The following is a 20,704-nucleotide window of genomic DNA, read 5'->3' as shown; positions in this document are numbered from 1 at the left end:
TGCAGATCACAGTAATGGTCCCACTTATGCAGGCCCTCAGTAGTGATCCCCCTATCCAGTAATAGTCCCCAGTACAGCCCCCCCAATGCAGTGCCCCCAATAGTAGTTAACTCCATACGTTAGTAGTAGTCCCTAGTAGAGGTCACCTCCCCCCCTGAAGCAGTACCCCCATTAGACAAACACACAAGTAAAAAAAATAAAAAAACTAACTTGAATCCCCGCTCTTGCTCACGCCGCCGTCCGCACCACCGCAGTCCTCCCGGGCTGGCGCACTCTGCATTATGGGAGAGACGTCATGACATCTCTCCCATAACCCACTACAGGAGCTGGAAGGCGGAGCTCATGAGTGAGCTCCAGCCCAGCTCTTGCATGGGAGCAGCAGCAGACAATGAGAGTCTGTCTGACTCTCATAGGCTGCTGTAAATGCACTGGCGGCTCTATGGGCTATCCTGAGCCCGCCTCCCACCCTTCGCCTGGCGCTATTAGGTAAGCGCTCAGGGGGAGAGAAGGGGCGCGGCTGTGCAGCACAGGACAGTGCTGGGCGCAGGGAAGCCTAGCGCCAGTCCTGAGTAAATGCTGACCGCACTCAGGAGCTCACTCAGAGCCACTCGCGAGCGCACAGCGATCGCAAGCAGCTCGATGTTTGCGTATGCACTGTGTCCAGCAGGTGCATGTGCGAGACCAGCTGAGCGACTGAAGGTCAGTTGCTACGTGGCTCACAACAAGACGGGACGGCTGTCGATGTTGATTGACAGCTCGCCCTGTTTTGTGGGCAGACAAACGCATGCGTTCCCTTAGGAACGTCTGGCATTTTTAGGAGGGGTTACTGACATCACTAGTTATGTCAGTAGTGGACTTCCTGCTCTATTAGAGCAGGAAGTACACTCGGGCTTGCGGCAGCTAGACCCTACCCCAGGGTCTCGTCGCAAGCCCGACGGTCATGATAATTATGACTGTCTCCAGCCCGCTCGCACAAGCTGTGGATGGTCACCCACAGCTTTGCGAGCGGCAGGAGATAAAAAAAAAAAAACACCTGTCCACATGCAGAGCGAGTGGCCGCCAGCAGCGACCAACTCTGAATGAGCTCCTCACTGCGGTCGACACTACACTGTTTAACTAGGATGGGCCAGTACCGTGGCCGGTGGTGCGGGGGCGTCACCGGCCCTGCCCTAGTTACGCTACTGAGCACTGGACATCGCCCTGGACATCAGCTCCCCCCTCTGCCGGGCCTGTCAGATGGTGCCCAGGGCAAGGTGCCCCACACGCACCCCCTTATTACGCCACTGCCGGTGTACCAGCTTTCTGAGAGATTCCAGAAACATGCTGAATAGTCTGGGGCTGGTTAATGTGATGGCAGGAGGACACCACGCTAAGTGTATCTCCCTGCTATAGTGTTACCCCCTCTTCCCTATAACCAGCCTTGTGCTGGATAATGTGATGGCAGGAGGACACCACGCTAAGTGTGTCTCCCTGCTATAGTGTTACCCCCTTCCTCCATATATCCAGCCTAGTGCTGGATAATGTGATGGCAGGAGGACACCATGCTAAGTGTGTCTCCCTGCTACAGTGTTACCCCCTCCTCCCTATAACCAGCCTAGTACAGGATAATGTGATGGCAGGAGGACACCACGCTAAGTGTGTCTCCCTGCTATAGCGTTACCCCTTTCTCCCTATAACCAGCCTAGTGCTGGTTATCGGAAGAAAAGGTGAACCCCACACAGATTTTTTTTCCTGTATTCGAATACCAGACCATGCTCAGAGGTTTAGGGAAAGACCCCAATTGTCAAATTTGTTGACCAACGCTATTTAACCCTTGAAAAACTACAGGTAATTATTCAAAATTAAGAAACCTGGTGCATGTGCCCACATTACTGCCCTATTTATGCCCAAATCCTTGTTGGTCAAGACAAATGACAAGTGGGTTATATGTACCAGACCACCCTCTGTGGGTTTCAAGTGTAACATTTGATGACCGAAGCTAGTTAACCCCTGCACAACTACAGCTTCTTATTCAAAATGAGATAATCTGGTGCCTGTGCCCGCTTTACTGCCCTATTCATGCCAAAATCCTTGTTGGTCAAGGCAAATGACAAGTGGGTCATATGTACCAGACCACCCTCTGTGGGTTTCAAGTGTAAAATTTGATGACCGAAGCTAGTTAACCCCTGCACAACTACAGCTTCTTATTCAAAATTACAAATTCTGGAGCCTGTGCCCGTTTACTGCCCTATTCATGCCAAAATCCTTGTTGGTCAAGGCAAATGACAAGTGGGTGATATGTATCAGACCACCCTCTGTGGATTTCAAGTGTAACATTTGATGACCAAAGCTAGTTAACCCCTGCACAACTACAGCTTCTTATTCAAAATGAGATAATCTGGTGCCTGTGCCCACTTTACTGCCCTATTCATGTCAAAATCCTTGTTGGTCAAGGCAAATGACAAGTGGGTCATATGTACCAGACCACCCTCTGTGGGTTTCAAGTGTAACATTTGATGACCAAAGCTAGTTAACCCCTGCACAACTACAGCTTCTTATTCAAAATTACAAATTCTGGAGCCTGTGCCCGTTTACTGCCCTATTCATGCCAAAATCCTTGTTGGTCAAGACAAATGACAAGTGGGTCATATGTACCAGACCACCCTCTGTGGGTTTCAAGTGTAACATTTGATGACCGAAGCTAGTTAACCCCTGCACAACTACAGCTTCTTATTCAAAATTACAAATTCTGGAGCCTGTGCCCGTTTACTGCCCTATTCATGCCAAAATCCTTGTTGGTCAAGGCAAATGACAAGTGGGTGATATGTATCAGACCACCCTCTGTGGATTTCAAGTGTAACATTTGATGACCAAAGCTAGTTAACCCCTGCACAACTACAGCTTCTTATTCAAAATGAGATAATCTGGTGCCTGTGCCCACTTTACTGCCCTATTCATGCCAAAATCCTTGTTGGTCAAGACAAATGACAAGTGGGTGATATGTACCAGACCACCCTCTGTGGGTTTCAAGTGTAACATTTGATGACCGAAGCTAGTTAACCCCTGCACAACTACAGCTTCTTATTCAAAATGAGATAATCTGGTGCCTGTGCCCGCTTTACTGCCCTATTCATGCCAAAATCCTTGTTGGTCAAGGCAAATGACAAGTGGATCATATGTACCAGACCACCCTCTGTGGGTTTCAAGTGTAACATTTGATGACCGAAGCTAGTTAACCCCTGCACAACTACAGCTTCTTATTCAAAATTACAAATTCTGGAGCCTGTGCTCATTTACTGCCCTATTCATGCCAAAATCCTTGTTGGTCAAGGCAAATGACAAGTGGGTCATATGTACCAGACCACCCTCTGTGGGTTTCAAATGTAACAATTGATGACCGAAGCTAGTTAACCCCTGCACAACTACAGCTTCTTATTCAAAATGAGATAATCTGGTGCCTGTGCCCGCTTTACTGCCCTATTCATGCCAAAATCCTTGTTGGTCAAGACAAATGACAAGTGGGTCATATGTACCAGACCACCCTCTGTGGGTTTCAAGTGTAACATTTGATGACCGAAGCTAGTTAACCCCTGCACAACTACAGCTTCTTATTCAAAATGAGATAATCTGGTGCCTGTGCCCACTTTACTGCCCTATTCATGCCAAAATCCTTGTTGGTCAAGGCAAATGACAAGTGGGCCATATGTACCAGACCACCCTCTGTGGATTTCAAGTGTAACATTTGATGACCGAAGCTAGTTAACCCCTGCACAACTACAGCTTCTTATTCAAAATGACAAAATATAGTGCCTGTGCCCGCTTTACTGCCCTTTTCATGCCCAAATCCTTATTGTGCCAGGAAAATAATAATTGTAGACTGTGTAAGGGACATAATTCTTTGTTTACATAGTGTTAGTTTAGTGATCTAACTTTATTTAAATATTTTAATGTAAGATTTTCTGAATAAGAAGCTGGAGCTTGAATAAGAAGTGAATAAGAAATGAATAAGAAGTGAATAAGAAATGAATAAGAAGCTGGCCGAATAAGAAGCCAACTTCAGCCTCGTTTAAAATGGCATGAAAATGATAAGGGGAATATGTCAGTGTGAATATAAGCCATACAATATTCAGTTCATTAAAGGTAATGGCTAAAGAGCTGTATGCATGCTAGTTATGTCGTTTATGGTTCTAAAGTCAACATAGGCTGCCCTGTAATAAATTCATTGTTATATATACTACTATGTTTAGGGATAAGTCCACTTTTTATTTCATTTATACAAATAGACGCACCAATTTGGCTATATAATTCTACTTTGGTTTAATGGGGTTGTTGCATTTAAAAAAATAAAAATAAATGATTGCAATGTAATGGGTGCAATGATAGATTTTTATACACAATGCTGTAATTTGATGTCATAAGCCGGGCAACCATTAGATGCCGGGCTTCCGATGTCCATTCCTAGGCCCGGACTGGTAGGAAGGGCCCAGGTCAGCTGTTGAGAGGAACATTGTCCCTCTATGCAGCGCTGCCGAAGCAGGGGCAGATCTAGGGATCTTTTCTGCCCACTACTGCTGGCCGTTGTAAAGCAGCGCAGCGGCACAAAGGGAAGGAAGAGACTGCTGCTGCTCAGCAGCAGCCTTCTCTCTCTCCTCGCCTGATGTGCTGCTGCGCTGCTATACAGTGTCCAGTAATAGTAGGTACAGCGCACCCCTGTGCTGAATTAGTTGCACCGCGTATAGTATTTGTTTTACAATTTTTTTAGGAGGGGTCATGGCCACGCCTCCCAGATTTGGCAACGCCGGAGCTCTCTACAGCCCTGTTTCTAATGGGAAATACAGTACTTTCCCTCTTTAAAGTCTCTCGTCATAATTTTTGTAGGGAGAAGGCCAGTATGGTTGTCCATGAGGACAGGGCCGGTGCTAGGTGTCTCGGCACCCAGAGCCGTCCCATGCTGCCAAATTCCCTCACTACAGGAGCAGGAGGAGACCCAATGCGACAGCTGCATGTCCTGGACCATGAAGAGGAGAGGGGGCACTACCAAAAAAAGCACAGGCCTTGAGGAAGAGACCAATGCGTCTCGAAACGCGTTGAAAGTCTGCACCTGTGTCACCTGGATTATTGATCTATCACCTGGGAACCCCCCCCTCTCTGGGTAACAAGCATAGGAGCCACTGCAGGGTATATAGTGTTCACTCTAGCTCCGGTGGCAGGCAGGGTGCCGGAGCTAGAGAGGGCAACTTTGTGCGCATGGGCAAAAAGGGGGCGTGGCCATAAAAGGGGGCATGTCTATAAGACTCGTCCCCTTTTTCATCATACTTGGGGGCATGCCCGGCACTTACGGACATGCCGGGCAGCCTCCAAGCGCTGCAGACAGGGAGAACAGATGCCGGGCGCATGCGCCCGGCGTCTATTCTCCGGCGGTGACCGGGTCACCGCACATTTCTCCACCCGCGGGACACTGCATCCCGCGGGTGAAGACTGCACCTGCAGCCTGTGAGGGCAGGGTGCTTTTTGCCCTCCTTCTGGAGGGCAGGGTGCTTTTTGTCCTCCAGAAGGAGGGCAGGGTGCCGCACCCTGCTAAAACAGCCTAGCGGGACCGCTAGTATAACCCGGGTACTCTGCAGTTATTACAACACCTGCGGCTCCACCTTACCAGCTGGGTAGGATCCATTTGAACTTTTTTACTTGAAGAAAATTATGTTTTAAGACTATTTTTTTTTTAAATAATTTTTATTGAAATGCTGCACATATTCACAACCAAAAATTTCACAAAACAATAGTACATAATGTATAATAACATTCAGTACATAATACATTTCTGTGAAATTTTTCAATATAATCATATAAAATCAATATAAAAAAATATATAAATACTGTATATAATAGATAAATGTGAAAACTCTTTCTCACCCCTCCCCCCCATGCCCCGAAGAAGAAACAAGGCTCCTCTCACTTTCAATTAGTTCAGGGACCAATAGAAGTGATATCCATTGGAGGGTTATTTTCAATGTTCCGAAGTGTATACCATGTGGTATCCTTCACACTATAATAAATTTGGCGTCGCATATCTAGAGATAATGTAGATATAAATGACTCCCATATATTGAAAAATTTTTCTGTTTTGATTTCTTTTTCTAATACTACCTCTACCCAGTCCAATCGAAAAATGTAAAATAATTTTGCTTTGAATAATGCAAAAGATGGGGAAGTAGTCGAGATCCATTCCTGCAGTATTGTCTTACGTGCTGCCGCGCTGATTGCTAAAAGCAGTCTTTTACTTCCTTAACTAGCCCTCGTGTCCGTAGGGATGATGCCGAAAATTGCCCATTCTGCCATGAAAGGGACATAGTTAAGTAAAGATGATTCTGCATATCTCTTTACTTGTAGCCAAAATCCTCTTAACTATCGGACACAACCAGAAACAATGGTATAAATCGTTTTAAGACTATTTATATTTAAGAGTGCCATCTCTTCTATGTCTTCGTATATGTTACATCATTGATTGCTGGTAATGTTTAAGAGTGCTATCTCTTTTATATCTTTTACACATTTGAATATTATGGATTGCTACTAATGACCTAAAGTTTATTTATGAGAACCTTTTCCTTTACCACTGTCGTCAATTTTATTGGAGTATTCATATTTCTTAATTGTTCTTATTTGGGGACCTAATAAATATTTTTTACCTACCTGTCTACATCAGTGTTCAGTATATATATATATATATATATATATATATATATATATATAAAACTCTCACCCACATGATTGCATTCATTGGTTTACACTGAGTAGCGCCATTTCTTTGTCCACACCTCTTTTTCGTTTACTATTGTTGGCTTCACTGGGGAAACCTTGGTCATAGACGGCTTGCTTACACTCAGTAGGAGCGCCCAGTTGAACCTCAACCACAATTGTCCTATAGTCAATCCCTCACTGCGCCCATTCCCTGAGCTTACAATAATAACTACAGCGGGTGGGTGGAGGGGGGATCTTCTACAACTGAACCCTGGTGCCCTTGTGCGGCAGCACAAGGGAGCGTGCCTGGAGCCAGCCCTTCAAAGGGAAGGGAGAGATGGCACAACTATGTATCTTCAGAAAGATGTAACTCCTGCTTCAGCCTCTACTGACATACAGAAAGCCGGTAGGTATTGTGTGTTTCCATTAGTGGAGACCCTATTGTTCTCAAAAGTGTTAAACATTTTTTCATTGTGGACTACTATTGGCATGTCTATGATTACTAGCCAATATGTAATGGAGGGTACACACGGTCAGACTTTGAGACGATCAGATAACGATCGTTATCTGATCGTCGTACATGTGCTGGATGTAAGATATTTAACATCAAACACATCTATCAACCCCGATCGTCTATAACGACCCGCGATTCCCTATAGTAAACATGCTAACCTGGTCGATATTGACCAGGTTGGCCTGCATGCACGGGCGATGGTCGAAATCGACCATCTGTGCCCGCGCATCGACCGTCGTTTGAAGTGGCCAGAAACTGGTCGATTTGAACGATAACGATATATCGATATCATTATTGTTCAAATCGACTTTTAATATTGTTACCACCATTAAGTAATCAATTTTTCTTGCAAAGACAACACAACTCTAGGAGGTAACTTAGGGCTATTTCTGAGGAGGGAGCAAAACATAAATAGCAAGTAACTATGGGGGTCATTCAGACCCACTCGCAAGCGGCAGTACGCTCGCAAGTGGGTCGATGTTCCCCACTGCGCATGCGCACGACGGAGGGAGCTCCTTCGTGCGCATGCGCGAGACCCGGACTGCGACAGCCAAGCTGTCGCTCCGGGTCTCGCACCAAAGGGGGCGTGCTGTCGATGGTGACTGACAGCACACCCCCTTTGGAGGGCGTGCCGGGGGCGTGCCTGCCAGACGGAGGCGTTCCCATGGGAACGCCTACCGTCTGAAGCCGGCCCCACTGACATCACTAGTGATGTCAGTGGGAGTGATTTTGGCTCTGATAGAGCCAAAATCACTCCAGGGCTTGTGGCAGGGAGACCCTACCGCAGGGTCTTCGTCGCAAGTCCGATGGTCGCGATGGTCAAGACCATCGCGACCATCTTTTTGGACGCTCGTATATGCTGTGGGTGGTCACCCACAGCTATACGAGCGTCCAGGAGGACGCTCCATTTTAATGGAGGAGGGCCCTGATTCAGAGCGAGCGCTCTGGTCAGAGCGTCCGGCTCTGAATCAGGCCCTATATCTGGAACAAACCATACTGCAATGCAAGGGGTGCAAATACATGTATCACTTTTGTATGTAGGGTAAATACTGGCATGCATGTAGCCCACAAATATTGGACAGCTTTATTCTTGCACTGCAATGTAGATTTTCATTTGGACATCCCCTCCCAAATCTATATCTTTGCACATTTTACTTCTGTCCCACTCTCAGTGCAACATGGTTTTACCAAGGTGCAAAGTTAACTTCTTTGTTTTTGGCTTTGCTCCCAACTCAGAATCATACTTACCAACTCTCCCTGATTGTCAGGGAGACTCCCTGAAATAGCCGCAATCTCCCTGACTCCCCGAAGAGTCTAGTAATCTCCTTGATTGCACCCTACTCCCATTATGATGCTGTTTTATTTATTTATTTATATATATATATATAAAAATAATACAAACTTGGCACTCACTTTTCAAACTGTAATTCCTTATAATACAGGGAATGTTAGTTCCAAAATATTGAAATAATTCACGATCTTCCCATCTGGCCAGTCCCTACACTGTCGCTCAGATGTATGATCTTTGCTCTGCCACATTTGGCTCAAGCTAGCACACAAATTTTAAACATGATGGATCCTGGCTTAAAAAGATAAGGTGCGTACACACTGGGCAACAAAGTGGACGACTGAACGATAACGATATCGTTCAGTCGTCCACTTTATCGTCCATTTTTAAGCCCAAAAAGATGAACGATGACGACGCGCGTTCCTGCGGGTCGGTCGTCATCGTTCATCGGGCTGACATGCAGGCCAACCTGACGATCTCGTCAGGTTGCTGCATGTTGGGGAATGGGGGAGAGAGCCCGGCGCTGAACGATATCGTTAATGATATCGATCAGCGGCTGTGCTCAATGTCATGAACGACATTGAGCACAGCCTGCCGGGACACACTACATGATATCGCTCAGGGAGCATATCGTGTAGTGTGTACGCACCAATAGGACCACACCCAGGGATATATGAGTTTGTATGATATTTTTATGTAGATGGTGTGGTCATATACCAAGGGCACCCCAGATGGTTGAGAGCTGTGGATTAAGCCTTTCATTTATTTAAATTTTGTGGTCACACTTGCTAGGGGACCCTGCTTTTCAAATGTAAGGCAAACGTTCTCAGTTTATCCCCAGGTGCTTATTAAGTGATATCCATGGGTGTGGTCCTGTCTCTTTAAGCACACATACACACAGCTGTAACCAGGTTGACGCGGCGGAGCACTCACACACTCGCACATGACCTGTGGGCAGAACCGGCCGCCTCCACCCGTGTATGCGCCGCCGCCACTGACTGCCCGCTGGTCCCTGCAATGTATAATAGTAGCGGTGTGCCCTGCCCCTTCTATGCTGGTTGCACCTCTGCTAATATACATTACAGCAGGCAGCACTGCAGCTACCTGCCCCATGCGCTCCGCCCCCTCCTTCCGATCTGCAGAGACTGGATTTCTGCCGGGCACAGTCAGGATCCTTTCCGTGGCTGTTACTGGGCACAGCCGCTCAACAACAAAAGTAAGCAGCATAGCTGCTCCTGGGAGGAGGAATGATGAGAAGGAGGAATGAGGAGGAGGGGCTCTACCATGGTACAGGTTGAGTCTCCCATATCCAAAATGCTTGGGAACGGGTATTTTGGATATTGGAATATTCCGTATTTTGGTAAATATGCATGTTACAATGAGATATCTTGGCAATGGGACACAAATCTAAACACATAATGCATTTATGCGTCATATACACCTTATACACACAGCCTGCAGGTAATTTTATACAATATTTTCAATAATTTTGTGGCTCAAACAAAGTTTGTGTACATACATGAAATTCATTTATGTTTCATATACACCTTATACACAAAGCCTGAAGGTAATTTTATACAGTATTTGTAATAATTTTGTGCCTTAAATATAGTTTGTGTATATTGAACCATCAAAAAGCAAGGTTTCACCATTTCAGTCATGTAAGTCAGTCATGTATAAGGGGCTCTACTGTGGCGTAACATGTATAAGCGGTTCTACTGTGGTGTAAAGTGTATAAGCGGTTCTACTGTGGTGTAACGTGTATAAGGGGCTCTACTGTGGTGTACCATGTATAAGGGGCTCTACTGTGGCATAACTTGTGTAAGTGGCTCTACTGTGGTGTAAAGTGTATAAGGGGCTCCACTGTGTGGCATAACGTGTATAAGGGACCAGGGGCATAACTATAATTTTAGTTCCCGTCTGCCAAAACAGTTTCTGGTGCCCCCCCCACCCCATCTCGCATTGCATTTTGGTAAAACTAATACAGGGCAGGTTCTGGGAAATTTTGCTCCCGTTGCGAGCAGTTAAAAATGCACCCCAACCCCCATAGACAGTTTTCATTAATTGTCATTTTCCTCCTTATATTAACGCCCCTTACACATTATGCCAGACACCGTAATTCCCCTTACACATTATGCCACACATCGTAATACCCCTTACACGATATGCCACACACCATAATGCCCATTACACATTATTCCACAGACTGTAATGCTCATTACACATTATGCCACATACAGTTATGCCTCTGACACCATTTTATGCCCCACAGTAAGGCTTCTAATTACTTTTAAATTACCTGCTCGTTGTCAGGGGTCTCATGCTCATTGTCAGGGGTTTTATGCTCTGGGTTCCATGCTCGTTGCTAGACATTTCATGCTATGGGCTTCCATGCTCGCTGTCAGAGGTTTCATGGCAGAAGATGCAGCTTTCTGCATCTTCTGCCAGCGGCACCAGCATACCCGGCACTTACAGGTAACGCTATGTGCACTGTGTTTCCCTGACAGATGTTAGGGGGTATATTTACTAAAGTGAGAGTTTTTAGAAGTGGAGATGCTGCCCATAGCAATCAATCAGATATTCTAGAAGGTGCCAGTTAAATGTTAAGTAGAATCTGATCTGCTATGGGCAACATCTCCACGTCCAAAAACTTTTACTTTAGTAAATTTACCCCTAGAGATCAAGTAGGACCTCTAGCTTTTGCCTCCTCCTAGGCGGAGGCCATGTTTGGAGAGACATTTTCAGCAGATTCCATGCAGATTACTAGACTGCATGGAATCTGCATAAACACTGCCCTCCTGCCACTGGGCCCCCCCATGCCACCGCACCCCCAAAACACTGCGGGGTCTGCGGGAGCTAGTGTTATGCCCCTGTAAGGGGCACTACTGTGGCATAATTTGCATAAGGGGTACTACTGTGTGGCATAAGGGGTACTACTGTGTAGCGTACCGTGAATAAAGGTTACTACTGTGCTGTGTAATGTAAATTGGTACTATTCTGTGCCCATGCCCCTATATTTTTGGCACACATTGGGGGTCATTCAGACACGGTCGTTAGCGCCGATGCGCTCGGACCGGGTCGATGACCCCCCACAGAGCATGCGCATGACGGCGCCGGCGCTGTCGTGCGCATGCATGAGACCCGCTACGACCGACAGCGCCGGTCGTAGCGGGTCTCGATCCAAAGGAGGTGAGCTGTCGATGTTGATTGGCAGCTCGCCCCGTTTGGAAGGCGGGCCGGGGGGGTGGCAGCCCAAACGGGGGCGTTCCCATGGGAACGCCTACCGTTTGGGGGCGGCCCCACTGACATCACTAGTGATGTCAGTGGAGAGCTTCCGGCTCAGACAGAGCCGAAAGCTCTCCAAGGCTTACGACAAGGGAGACCCTACCCTAGGGTCCCATCGTAAGCCCCGATGGTTGCGATGGTCTTGACCATCGCGACCATCACCTTAGGCGGTCGTAAGGCTGTGGGTGTTAACCCTCAGCCTTACCACCGCAAAGGAGGACGTCTTGAAAATTCAAGAGGTCCTCCCCTCATTCAGACCGACCGCACGCTCTGTGCGACCGGCTCTGAATGAGGTCCATTGTCCCTATTTGACGGGGCACCAATTATTTTTGTGGTAGAGGGCAACAAAATGTCTAGTTACAGCTCTGCACATACATACAGTTACACACCTACAGTATACACACCTGATAAAAACCAGCCCTTCAAAGGGGTATATTTACTAAAGTGAGAGTTTTTAAAAGTGGAGGTGTTGCCCATAGCAACCAATAAGATTCTAGCTATTATCTTCTAGAAGGTGCTATATAAATGTTAAGTAGAATCCGATTGGTTGCTATGGGCAACATCTCCTCTTCTAAAAACTCTCACTTTAGTAAATATAGCCCAAATTCTTCATAGCATATACACTTGTGTGCACTTTGACAATTGAGGCTTATTACTATGGGGTAGATATACTAAGCCTTGGGGGACTATTTACTAATGTGCAGGTTTTTAGAAGTGGAGATGTTGCCCATAGCAACCAATCAGATTCTACTTATCATTTATCTAGCGCCTTATAGAAGATAATATTTATAATCTAATTGGTTCCTATGGGCAACATCTCCACCTCTAACATCCCGCACTTTAGTAAATATACCCCTTAACGAGAGATAAAGTACCAATCAATCAGCTTCTAACTGTCATTTTTCAAGCACAGCCTGACAACTGGACTGTTAGGAGCTGCCTGACAACTGACACAGCCTGACAACTGACAGGAGCTGATTGGTTGGTACTTTATTTCTCTCCAGGGCTTAGAATATCGGCCCCAATGTGACTAGAAGCTTGTGATGTGTTCATTAGCCACTGAGGAAGACAACATGGAGGTGGTTGAACAGCACTTCGGGCGCAGTAAATAATGTTGCTGTCTGTTTGATTTAGCATAAACCCTGCTCTCTTTCAAATGGTGTGTGCATACTCTCCTTATTTGAAGTCATGGGAAAGGTAAGTGTATATATATATATATATATATATATATATATTATATATATATATATATATGTACACCATTATGAGGGTGAGGTAGTTGATCACCTGGGCTAGATATAATTTCCCTTACATCATTATTACTGACAGTGAGTAGGTAATCCCTGCATCGTAATGGCTGCTCACATTCTCCCTGTGTATAATCACTATATTGCTGTCCCAGCCGTAACACACTCAACATCGCCCTAATTGACAGTTAGGAATATCATTGATAACCCTCTGGTAACCTTCCTGTACATGTTGGACAGATACAGAAATACAGGGTAATTATATAGCTGCTCGACGAGATCACATCCCCACTAGTAGCACTGTGTTACCAATGCATCCTGCAGCTGCTTATGTCATAGAGTCACCCACATATCAGCAATAGTATAGCACATGGCACCAGTGTAACGCAATGGTTGGTAGTTTATGTAGGACAGATAGCAGAAACACCCACGGACACATACAGCAGCCATAGCCCATGTATCAATAGTCCATTGTGACTCGCATGGTGTCTATAACATGTCACTGGCTACACAATCACCAAGTTACACTGAGAGTCACTCTGTTACTGCGATCCCTGGAAAGCAGACAGGGTTTCTGACAAGTCTCGTGACTACAGATTGCTATGATAACGTCACCTTGGCCTGCGGTGCATGCCCACACTCACATACCGCCTGGTATAGGCTGAGCTGCCAGTCACTTTCGCTGATGCTCATTTTTGATTGGGTGGAGGCTACTCCTGATCTACCCTGAGTATGGTGGAGCCATCGTCACAGACCATTTATAGGGATGGCAGCACCCCCTGGCCCTGCACCAACCTCCGCCCACCCCTCATAGGCTAGAATGGTGCTATCTTTATCACCTGCCTCTGGAACCTTGGATGACAAATATGCCAAGGAAATTTCCCCAAACTCTGGAGCCAGCAATGGACCAGAAGAGAACAAGCAGGGGGCAGTACAGAGTCGGCCCAGCATTCGCTCCCCCTGTGCACCACATCCGAACCCAGTTATAGTGCAGGCATTCACCAGTGGGGTCCTGCAGTTCCTGGGACAGTATGTCTGCCGACGGTGCCCCAACCTGAGAGACCTGAGCCCAGAGAAAATCGCTCAGTGGTTCAGTGATGCTGATTCCTGGCTTCTCCAACACTGGCAAGAACACAGCTTCATTACTCCAACCACCGTGGTGTTTGTGTATATGATCTGCAGAGAGGGGCAATTGGTGACCACCTGAACAGTGAGGATCAGTTACAAGCCACCTTCCTCACTTGCCTCTACTTGGCCTACTCATACATGAGCGCTGAGACATCCTACCCACAAAAGCCCTTTCTTGTAAAGACCAACAGAGAGGCCATCTGGCAGCACTGCCTGATCATCATAGACTGCACCAGTGCCAAAATGATGCAGATCAACACTGACCCCCATTACTATACACCAGTGCTCCAGGACCTGCGTAATGGGGGTATTAGGCCTGGAAAGAGCCATAGGTGCTATGCTTGTCTCCTGCCTCTGGAATCTTGGATGAGAAGAATGCCAAGGAACTTTCCCCAAAGCTTGGAGCCAGCTGTTGACCAGAGCAGCACCACCAGGGGTCAGTACAAAGACAGTCCAGCATCCACTCTCTCTGTGCATCACATCCAGACTCTGTTATAGTGCAGGTATCCATCGGTGAGCTCATGCAGTCCCTGGGCGAGTATGTATGCCGGTGGTGCCCCAATCTGAGAGACCTGAGACCAGAGAAAGTCACCCAGTGGTTCTGTGATGCTGATTTCTGGCTTCTGCAACACTGCCAAGACCACAGTTTCATCACTCCAACCAACATGGTATTTGTTTATATGTTCTGCAGAGAGGCCATTGGTGACCATCTGGGCAGTGAGGATCAGCTACAAGCCACCTTCCTCACCTGTCTCTACTTGGCCTACTCATACATGAGCACTGAGACATCCTATCCACAAAGGCCCTTCCTCATAGAGACTGACAGAGAGGCCTTCTGGCAGCACTGCCTGACCATGGTAGACTGCACCATTGCCAAAATGATGCAGATCAACACTGACCCCCATTACTTTACACAAGTACTCCAGGACCTGTGTAATGAAGGCGTTAGGTCAGGAAAGTAGCAAAAGATAAATCTGTGCTGACATCTGCTCTCACATGGATGAGGCGAGTGGCATCCTCTGCAAAAAGAAAGATTCTGAGGAGAAAAGAAAAACGAAACGCTGGATACATAACTGGTGATTGGCTCAGATGAACATTTCCAGATTGTGGTTTCCATTCAGCCATTTCTATGACAACCAATGAAAGCAGACTATTGTTTGCATTACAACTAAAACCTGTTTCAAGTTTTCTGTACTGTGACACAGTTAGGTTAGGGGGTCCCTCTCCTGGGTAGAGGACTCCTTCCTTACACACACACACAGCAGCAGGGAAGCAGCACACCAGTCTGGATGCAAGTACAAGCTGGTCGGCGCCAGTCTTTATTGTACAATGTCAGAAACATAAAGAAAACATAAATATAAATCCTAGCCCTGTCGGGGCACTAACTTCACAGGTAGTTCCCTCACTACCAGAACCTGGCAGGGCCTAATGCCCTCACCAGCAACAAAGCACAGCACAGTACTCACAGATAGGTTTTCCAAGTGTCTCTGAGCAAACTCCCTGTCTGCTCTCCCAGGTGAGACAATCAGCCCTAAACACACTAGGCTTATATTGGCCACTCTCAGGTGAAAAACTAACAAGCCTGTTACCAGGCTGCGAGAACCAAAACCTGGAGTGGCCGTGGGTGGAGCCCTCCCTCTCCTCTCACCCACAACCCCCAGGTCCCAAACCGGCTTTTCAAAAAGCCGAAACTCAAGCCTGCTACACTGCAGACTTTCTCCTGGGGGTTTAAAACACAAAAGACAGGAATCTGGGACAAATGTACCTGCCACAGACCACTTTACCAGTGATCCTATCACATATCCCCCCCCTTTGTTTCGACCTGTGGGGCGGAACAACTGAAGCCCCCAAACAATGAACGCGTGACAACGCGTCAGCATTGGCCAGCTGGCTTCCTGGCCTGTGTTCCACTGAAAATTTAAAAGTTTGTAACGCCAAGAACCATCTTGTAATTCTCGCATTACTGTCCTTATTTTCAGACATCCACTTCAGAGGGGCATGGTCAGTGATCAATTTGAACTGTCTTCCGACCAAGTAGTACCTGAGAGCCTCTAACGCCCACTTTATGGCCAACGCCTACTTCTCCACTGTGGCATAGTTTCTCTCATGTACATTCAACTTTCTGCTAAGATAGAAAATAGGGTGTTCCTCACCCTCCTTGTTCTGGGACAGGACCGCTCCTATACCTACTTCTGATGCATCGGTTTGTACTATGAATTCCCTTTCAAAATTAGGAGTCATCAGGACTGGTTGGGAACACAACGCTACTTTCAACTCCTGAAAAGCTTTCTCTGCCTCAGGACTCCATTCTATCATGACTTTTTGTTTGCCTTTGGTCAGGTCAGTCAGTGGGACTGCCATGGTGGCAAAGTTGGGTATAAACCTCCTGTAGTACCCCGTAATTCCCAAGAAGGCTCTCACCTGCTTCTTATTCAGAGGCCGTGGCCAGTTTTGTATGGCATCAACTTTATTGAGCTGAGGCTTTATCAGGCCTCTGCCAATGGTGTATCCCAGATATTTTACTTCCTCCATGCCTAGACAACATTTTTTTGTGTTGGCTGTCAAACCTGCCTTATAGATGGAGTCCAACACTGCTTGTACCCTGGGTAAGTGAGACTGCCAATCAGGACTATGAACGACCACGTCATCCAGATAAGCAGCAGCATACCGTCTATGTGGCCTTAGAATCCTGTCCATCATTCTTTGGAAGGTCGCAGGTGCCCCATGTAGACCGAAGGGCAACATCTTGTACTGAACCAAGCTCTCTGGCGCTGAAAAAGCTGTCTTTTGTTTGGCGCTCTCGGTTAACGGTACTTGCCAATACCCTTTGGTTAGGTCAAGAGTGGTTAAATACCTTGCCGTCCCTAGTCTCTCAATCAGTTCATCCACTCTTGGCATCGGGTAGGCATCGAATTTTGAAACACTGTTCAACTTTCGGAAGTCATTGCAGAAACGCACACTCCCGTCGGGCTTTGGAATCAACACAATGGGACTTGACCATTCACTATGTGATTCTTCAATAACCCCTAACTCTAGCATATTTTTAATTTCTTTCAACACCGATTCTCTTTGTGCTTCTGGTAACCTATAGGGCTTTAGATTAACTTTAACCCCTGGGTCAGTGATGATGTCATGTTTAATGACCGAGGTTTTCCCAGGTACGTCAGAGAACAGCACCCTATTTCTAATCAGAAACTCCTTGACCTCTTGTTGTTGAATTGCCGACAGGGTTTTTGCCACTGTCACTTCGGGAACTAAGGGCCCTGGACTTACTGGAGGGTCTCGGACGGCCGACAGTACCATTCTATCTTTCCAGGGCTTTAACAGATTTATATGGTATATCTGTTCCGGCTTTCTTTTCCCCGGCTGGTAAACTTTGTAATTGACCTGCCCCACTTTTTCTAAGATTTCAAAGGGCCCTTGCCATTTAGCCAAAAGTTTATTTTCCACAGTGGGAACCAATACTAACACTCTGTCCCCAGGAGCAAAGCTGCATAACCGAGCATTGCGGTTGTATACCCTCTGCTGTGCCTGTTGAGCCTGTTCCAGGTGCTCTCTCACTATCGGCACTACCGCAGCAATTCTCTCCTGCATTTGAGAAACATACTCAATCACCGTTTTGTAAGGACTAGACTGCCCCTCCCATGTATGCAGGTCACACCAACAGTTTTCCCCTTATGCCTCAAGGGGTTCACCAGCTCAGCTTTTATAAGTGTCACCAAGCTACCAGAGTCTAACAGTGCCTCTACTCGGTTGCCATCTACAGTGAGTATACACATGTGCTTATCAGTCTCAGCCTGCCGGTCAGCCGTACAGGCTGTCTGTGCAAAGAAAGACCCCCTGCGGTAGACATGAGCAGTATCACATTGCATAGGTTCAGTTGTAAGTGAACAATTAGCGGAAATATGGCCGAAGTCACCACACCGGAAACACTGAATCATATTAACGTCTAGTCGTTTACGGGGCAAGAACCTTCCTGGCCTGGCAGGCCTGTCTCCAGGTTCTACACCCTCAGTCTTAGGTACATCCCACCGCCCAGCACCCTTCTCCCCTGGAACAGTCTTACCAGTGTCTGTGGGAGTTCGCCGGTGCGCCATCGGGGCTTGGTGGGGCATACTCCTCAGCTCCTCAGCCGCCACGTACCTCTCCACTAGCTCGACCAACTGGTCCGCGGACTTAGGGTCTGCATGGCTCACCCACTTGCGCAGAGTCGCGGGTAATGATCGCAGGTACCGTTCCATCACAACCCTTTCCACGATCTGTGGTCCCGTCAGCGTCTCGGGCTGTAGCCATTTTGAGGATAGATGGACGAGGTCATGCATCTGTGAACGTGGAGGCTTGTCCATATGGAACTCCCAGCGGTGGACCAGTTGGGCACGAACAAAGGTGGTGACTCCCAAGTGAGTTAGGATCTCCTGTTTTAGTTTTTTATAGTCCTTGGCATCAGCCAGGCATAAGTCGAAATATGCTTTTTGTGGCTCCCCAGACAAAAAAGGTGCCACCAGACTTGCCCACTGCTCCTGGGGCCAACTCTCCCTTTCGGCCGTTCTTTCAAATGCGGCGAGATAGGCCTCCAGATCATCGCCCGAAGTCATCTTTTGGAGGAAGTGACTGGCTCGTACGGAGTGAGTGGTGGTGGGAGGACCAGTATTAACATCTCTGGGCCGGGCGACCAGGTGCTGTACCACCTCTCTTATGGCCTGGCTGTTTTCCGCTAAGGCCTGGCGGGTTTCCTCAATGGCGACCTGTTGAAGTCTGTTAGTCTCCTGCTGAAGTTTGTTTGTCTCCTGCTGAGCTGCTGTAGCTTGAAGCAAGGCCTTAATAATGTCCTCCATTTTGTCCTGGGGTGTAGGTTGGAAGCTGAACCTTGCCTCTCTGAGCATGGGCTGACGCCTCCTCTATGGGACTCCAAGGACACAGCGTTATTTCCACACTCACAAATTGGGTGTCTGTCCCTTTAATTTTTAAACGGAAAGTTTTTCCTCTTGCTGCAATTTCAGTGTGTGTGGGTGCCCGCATTCTCCACCATATTGTGACACAGTTAGGTTAGGGGGTCCCTCTCCTGGGTAGAGGACTCCTTCCTTACACACACACACACACACAGCAGCAGGGAAGCAGCACACCAGTCTGGATGCAAGTACAAGCTGGTCGGTGCCAGTCTTTATTGTACAATGTCAGAAACATAAAGAAAACATAAATATAAATCTTAGCCCTGTCGGGGCACTAACTTCACAGGTAGTTCCCTCACTACCAGAACCTGGCAGGGTCTAATGCCCTCGCCAGCAACAAAGCACAGCACAGTACTCACAGATAGGTTTTCCAAGTGTCTCTGAGCAAACTCCCTGTCTGCTCTCTGACACACTAGGCTTATATTGGCCACTCTCAGGTGAAAAACTAACAAGCCTGTTACCAGGCTGCGAGAACCAAAACCTGGAGTGGCCGTGGGTGGAGCCCTCCCTCTCCTCTCACCCACAACCCCCAGGTCCCAAACCGGCTTTTTAAAAAGCCGAAACTCACGCCTGCTACACTGCAGACTTTCTCCTGGGGGTTTAAAACACAAAAGACAGGAATCTGGGACAAATGTACCTGCCACAGACCACTTTACCAGTGATCCTATCACAGTACATAATATGTGTGATGTATGCATTTATTTATATGTAATGACTGTGACTGGTTATTGTAATTTAACCATGGTGACGGGGTCGCTTTGTTTTGGAACCACTTCCTAAAGTTCTCCCTTATTGGCCGGGGGTCGTTAAATATTATAAGATCAGCACTCCACTACAATGCCGGCATAGAGATGGACTGAACTTGAGGTTTCCTTGATGTCCTTCCAGTTTTATGGTGGCCATCCAACATTGACGTTTCAATAATGGATGCAGTGTGTGCGGTGCACACAGGTCCCTTGGTCAAGGGGGGCCTACACTGCACACCCAGAGTCTACTGTGGTGCTGGTGAGGAGGAGGCCCCAACGGAGGATGCACATGAGCCCCCTGCGGTCTTAAACTGCCTCTGCCTTCCAATCATTCCTAAAGAAACACAAATGCAAGTTCATCAAAAGCAATCCATACCCAAATCATCCAAAATGAGTAGGGAAAAGAAGTTCACCTGGATACTGATACCCAGTTCCTCTTTATGCTGTATGGATGGGATGCTTCTTTTCAGCGTCAATATGGATGTTGTTCAACACTGTATTGGCAGTCAGCTCGGATACTGAGCCTCCACTTTACATGATATCCACCACTCCTCCTTCCACTAGGAAAAACAGGAACGCAATAAATGATGGGAATAATGATGCCTTTCAGTGGACAGAAAAACCCTTCTAAACGTTTTCCTTATGCAGAGGTGCAGAAACTTTCTGGCCAGATGTCTACTAAACTGATCAAATAGTTTCTATTAATGCAGGTATAAAATATTTATTGCTTTCCAAAAAGTATTCTCCCTGCAGTCACTCTCTATAGCAGTGCTTATACATAAATACATACAGTTACACACACATAGTCACACATGTACACATACATACAT

At 47.0% G+C, this 20,704-nt stretch overlaps 1 pseudogene; it reads left to right on the top strand.

Moving 5' to 3' along the window:
* The first annotated feature begins 13,871 nt into the window (after nucleotides 1–13,871).
* LOC148522251 (uncharacterized) lies at nucleotides 13,872–15,141 on the top strand (annotated as a pseudogene).
* Nucleotides 15,142–20,704: the final 5,563 nt, after the last annotated feature.

Source organism: Taudactylus pleione, unplaced genomic scaffold, assembly GCF_031769625.1.
Source record: "Taudactylus pleione unplaced genomic scaffold, aTauple2 ptg000149l, whole genome shotgun sequence".
In the NCBI taxonomy this organism is placed as follows: domain Eukaryota; kingdom Metazoa; phylum Chordata; class Amphibia; order Anura; family Myobatrachidae; genus Taudactylus; species Taudactylus pleione.
Note: the sequence above shows the minus strand (reverse complement) of the source record. Positions and strands in the feature narration are given on the sequence as shown.